Source organism: Cinclus cinclus, chromosome 1 (assembly GCF_963662255.1).
Source record: "Cinclus cinclus chromosome 1, bCinCin1.1, whole genome shotgun sequence".
Taxonomy (NCBI): domain Eukaryota; kingdom Metazoa; phylum Chordata; class Aves; order Passeriformes; family Cinclidae; genus Cinclus; species Cinclus cinclus.
This window is the reverse complement of record NC_085046.1, coordinates 123,423,399-123,429,398: the sequence shown is the minus strand read 5'-3', so window position 1 is coordinate 123,429,398 and position 6,000 is coordinate 123,423,399.

Sequence of the window (6,000 nt, the reverse complement as noted above, 5' to 3'; positions counted from 1 at the left end):
TTGAGATTTTATCCTGTGATGATAAAAAAATGAGTCATCATCCATCACTATGAATAAACTCTAAACTTAAATCATTTGATGTGGTAACTTAAAACCACATTCAGTTTTAGATTCTTTTCTAAAGCTACATCAAAGAACAGGAACTTCCAATAATTCTCATTAAACACCACAGATTTTCACAGGTACTACAGTACTTTAGCTCTTCAAAAACAATTTTCTCAGTGCTTCAGGAGAGCTTTATGAAATCTCTCAGGGAAAAGACAAGGATCTGCTCGGGGAAATGACACACATGGCAAAATCATCTCCCAAACATTACCTAGCAGGCCACAGGTCAAAAGGCAACAAAACAGCTTTAAGAGTCCTGTCAAATGTGGTAATCACATTCACCACTTCAATAGCCATGCAAATGCAATGCAAATAGCAACAACCAAACTTAAGAGTGTTCAGCATTATGAGTTCATACTTTCATTAATTTAAATGGTGCATGAGCATCAAATTACGCATTCAAACTTCCTAGTGGCCTCTTCACAATACGGTGCTGGTTTCATACCAAAAATGCTTCAGAACAAGGTGTAAGAAATTCCAAGGGAATTCTACTTCCAGTATGAAAATATATACATCTTTTTTTTAGATGGCAAGGGATTTTTTTAGCCCTATGAGTATATAGTGGTCACCATGCTGCTTTCCATATCTTCCAGATAAAAAACAGCATTCAAGGAGGAATCCAAAGCAGAATAATTATCAACAGAAACCCATTGATGACTTCTTTGTAAACATAAAATTATACCTTACTGTTTCTAGAAAGCCAGTAGATCCTCCATAGTTGCAATTTATCTCAGAGGTATCACAGGAAAGATAACTTTGAGATAAGCTCGCAAAAGCTATGACTGAAAATGGCAATAGTAATTTTTACAAACTTTGCCAGAGTAATATAATATATCCTATGCAGCTTATGAACATCTTGGCATATCCAGTCTCAGTAAGATTTAAAAGCAATCATTTCCCTGAATTCAAATTACTCAAAGGTTAGAGAAAAACCTTCCCACTCCCCCTCTTCCAATTACCTCAGTTTCTTAAAAAGATTATAAAAATGTATAGACACATCAATATGATATCCCAGGACCTCAGTAGTGTGATCTCCAAGTGGATGCAGAGGATAACTTGCAGAAAGATAGCACGACAACATCTAAAGAACACATGCAAGTCACTCACTAAAGCAGCATTTCTTAAGGAAAATAGTTACTTAAAGAATGTTTCAATTAAAGAAATGCTTCAGAAATTTATTTCCCACATTGCAGCAACGTGAAACAGGAAAAAACAGTCCCAGGTAAGATTTATTTTATGACACTTCTTCACTGATAAACTCAGGAGGAACTTAAAGCTAGTTTGAACAAGATGCAACCTATGCAGACAGTATCTCAGGAGAATGCAGCACACACTGACTCATAAAGGCAACGTTTCCAACCTAGAGGCATCCTAGGTTTATTGAAGTGGGATGCAGCTACCATTTCTTGTCAAGCTGGCAGTTTTGGCATTCAATATCAATAAAATTTCTGAAGGAACTGGACTAATACTATGCCTCTACTGCATGATTTTTTGGAAATAAGTGCAGTGAAGTGGTATAATCACTTACATGCTCAAAAAACCCTCTTAATTTAATCTGAAAATAATTTGGCTATTTTCTCAGCATTATCTTGGTATGTATCTCTTAACAGTTAATCCTGCATGCATTTCCAAGCTAAAGGGAGGCTGACTACTTTGAAGTTTGATGTTAGGTCTATACCTTAAAGGGCAGCATTTAAAGTGTTAAAGGTCTTACAGCAACATGAACTGAGCCCTGCTGCAAGATGAGCACCTTTTCCTTGCTGAATGCAACCAGACTTCAGGCCCATTAACAGAGCTGCTACATTCATGCAGCACTGGCTTTTCCATCACCCTCCCTCTAACTTTGCAGTTTATCTTCTAGAGCTCCTTGCAGTCCCAATGTTCATCCTTATTTAATTATATTGAATTTGCTGAATTTTAACAAACATACCTTTTCTGCAGCTTTCTAGCTACAAATTTAACACTATTATGTGGACTCTAAAGCTCTTTTCCTAATAGATTTAGACAAAATATAATAGTTCATATACATTAAACAAAAATACCCCCATATTACTGTATCACACTTAAAAAGTTTAAAATATATTCAAGTCTAAAGACAACTCTCTGAGAAACACCATTCAGATAATTAAAAATAATACTGAAGTTTGTTCAATGGCCTGGAAGTTATTTTCCAGGCTCTTCCCAAACTGGAGCTATAGTCCCCCACAAGACCATTTCCCTGCATGCTCTAGATACAATCAGATGTGCAGTGTACAGATCTAGGGAATAGGAAAAGCTAACTGGACAGAGGCCTTTGATTTTCAGTATCCCTGGTATGCCAGCCAAGACACACAGGCAGACTTGCCTGTCCAGGATATCAAACCGAAAGCTTTCTCTACAGGGCAAACAGAAAATTTCAAAGGATTCAAATCTTTCAAAGGCTCAAAGGACTGATCATCCAACTGAAGAAACCCACTTGTGTATAATCTACCAAAAATAACCCACAATTAGAAGATAACAGAAACCAATGCACTAGTTTAAACACACATCCAGCATTTTTCAGACAAACTTCTTTTGATAAATCCAGTTGAAATCACTTGCTTCAAAATTCTCAGGTTGGTGAGCTGGAGGGAGGAAAAAAAACTGCAAGAGAAAGCCTCTGGGCACACACAGCACTACTGCATTTCTGAAGGGGTCCAAACCTTCTGCAATGCACCAGACTGGGGCTGAAGCACCCCATCTGCAACCTGCTCAGCTTTGCATCAGTTTGTCTAAAATCCAGTTTTAGGTACCACCTTATCTGGATTCTGCTTTTTGGAAACAAGTCATCTTTAAGCAGGCATAATAATGTGTGTCTAAACCTGCCTTATTATGAGAGAAGTTTAAAAATACAGCTTAAAATAACTATTTTCTATGACTTCTATGTCAGAAGCAGAAATTATCTGCAGCAAGTTTTTGTTTGTTTGTTTTTGGTTTTTTTAAGAGTTGAATCTTAACACTTAGCCATCCAAAGAAATCCCTGCATCTACTTGTGGAGGGTGAGAAGGCAAGGCATGGAAAAATAGATAGAATAAAATGGTTATTTCTTCAATTTATTTGCAGCATGGTAACTTAAAGACTGGTGCACAGAGTATTAAGTCTTGAAATTATGTTTACACACCAAAATGTTAGTGAGAAGTTACTTATGTCTGTATCCTGAAGTAGCTATTCCCAATTGATTCAGGTAAGAAACATTATGTATAGCTTATTTAAAACATTCACTTCAAATTGCAATAATGTCAAATACAAAGTACTTGATAAGCCAATTTTATTTTCAAGTTTAAGTCAGCTCTCTAGTGTAGTTTTATGTTTTTTTCCCCAGATAAAATTATTTTTAAACCCCATGGAGAATTACACATGGAATCTTTAATGTTAAAGTGTTCTGCTCAGCAGCACCCCTTCCCCTGGATTTCAAACCTGTATTTTCTTTATTACAAATGAATATATTACAGGTTTGTTAAAAGATAATAAATGAAAACCAACTTATTTCTCTTTATCCATTGTGTCATTATTTAACCTTTACCATACTGTTCAGTGATGCACAGTAATGTGCTATTAAAAACGTATAAAACACAAAGAAGCAAACATTTATCAAATAAAAATGGGTAACAGATCACACAGTGAAGAGGATCTACAGTAAGATATCACAGTAAGATATCCACAGAAAGCTACTCAGTGCTACTACCTCTGCAGAGCCTGAACCACATTCTGAAGACACTGAATAAAGTCAAACCGGGCTTCTTGCATAGCTTCTGACGAAGAAGGTTGTCACCAAACAGTGCTAGAGAAAAGTACAGTGAATTGTCCAAAACATTCAAGTAACAAACCAGAGGAATTGTAACAATGCAAATTCAACAGCCTTTGTCTTAGTACATTGCACTTCAGGTTTTGCTTTTTCACTTTCTTTTGGCACGTGTTTTTTTGGGCTGCTGGTGGTATCAATTGTCTTGCTTTCATTTCAGTTTCTAAAGCTATTTAAATACAACAAAGTATAAAGGAACACCAAACAAAGTACAGTACTTCCAAAAGTTAATTTTTCTTCTAAGTGGAATCAGCAGACTACAAAAGTATTTTGGAATAAGTGGGAGACTTGTGTTACTGGGTGGCAAGAACAAGAAAAATCAAGTGAAACAGAACTCAGAAGCAAGCTAACAACCGAGATTGGCCTCATTAAACCAAATCCTATTAAAAGCCTTACCAACTTAAAGCTAGGCAAGGAAAGCATCTTCTGCTAGCAGCATTACTGCTGTGACCCACAACTAGGAGCATACAGCTCATGCCAGTGTCCCGGCTCCCAACTTCTCTTCACTTGATAATGCTTATTCTTTTGAGAGAAGAGTAGTGACATGCAGTGATACCTGAAAACTGCATTTGCAGAAGGCTACACGTCAAAAAAAACCCAGCCGTACACTATGGGAACCAGCAATTGCAACTTATACTTCTTAGGATGCATGCTGACAACTAAATACATACTAATACAACTAAATTCTGGTTTTCAAAACTGGTTTCACAGCAAAAATTACTTTACTAGAGAATTGTTTGCAAGCTGAACTACAAAATGTATCTAAGTAATTGGAAAATGCCATTTTCCCTGAAAGATGCATCTGTCATTGCAATTGAAAAATGCTTTCTAATGTACTATAGGAACATTGACGTAAGACATACACATTTTACATTGTGTGTCTTCCTTACATCATTTAACATACTTTAGCCAGAACTTCTAATTGTGAATCTAAAGTGAATTTACTTACTGATTTAAATTTTGTCCTGCATCACAGTGCCCTGCCAGAAAGTGAACTCTATGATTATCTCTAAAAGATACCCACCACTCCTTGAAGAGAGCAGAAAGCAAACAAAAACCCACAGAGAAAGGGGGAATCCCATCAGACAAATTTTGTTTTAATGACATGATTCTTTTCATAAAACTACTTGTGTGGCATTGCCCAAATACACAAATTGCAGACATTTGGGATAAAAATTGTTTCATCAGAAGACAAAGTGAAAGACAGTGTCTTTTCATTTGATAAATATGACATTTTAAGGGCATCAGTCTTCTTTTAAAACAGAAAAAAATCTCAAAACAGACAAAATCCATTGCTGTGTTACAGCAGCATAACTTCAGCATTTTTTGAGGGAAAAAATTTCTTGCACAGAGAGAAATCTCTTCCTAATTCTTATAATAGTGAAGAAACTTGGGTTGTCCCTCAAGAAGCAATTCCTCAGAAGTTTTCTTTTATTAGTTTAGAACTACCCAAGCTGAAATATTTAAAATAACTTCTAAATAAAACAACTCAGAAAAGCCAGACTGGAGATAGCATCTGAATTCTTATGGTTCTCCAAGTCAAGAACAGTGGACCTTCACTTAAGTATTTCACACCATCTCACTTCCTAGAGACAGTCACCCCTCTCTCTCCAACCTACCATGGGCAATAACATGAAACTTCTAAAAGCAAGCAGTTAAGCTTTACTAAGGAAATCATGATTGTCACAATGCAACAGAACATTAAGGCCAGTGAATAAAAACTGAATAGTAATAAATAACACAAATGTATACTAAAGCCTGCTTTTCCAAATAGAACCAGAACAAAAGCACAACAATTCTGTAGTGTACCAAGTGTATATTTCAATTTACTGTAATGCAGTCTAACAACAAATTTGGTCATAATTTACCAGATATACATAAATGATTTAAGTAGTAAAAGAAAATTCAGTTCCAAGGGAATAAGTTCATACTTTGAGGAAAAAAATCCCAACAAAACAAGGGGGGGGGCAGGGGGAGAAAAGGAAAAATACATTAAGAATGTAGAGCCAGGTCCAGTTTCTAAGCATTAAGTGAGCAGTATTCTAATAAAGCAGATTTAGGTGAATTTCAGATAT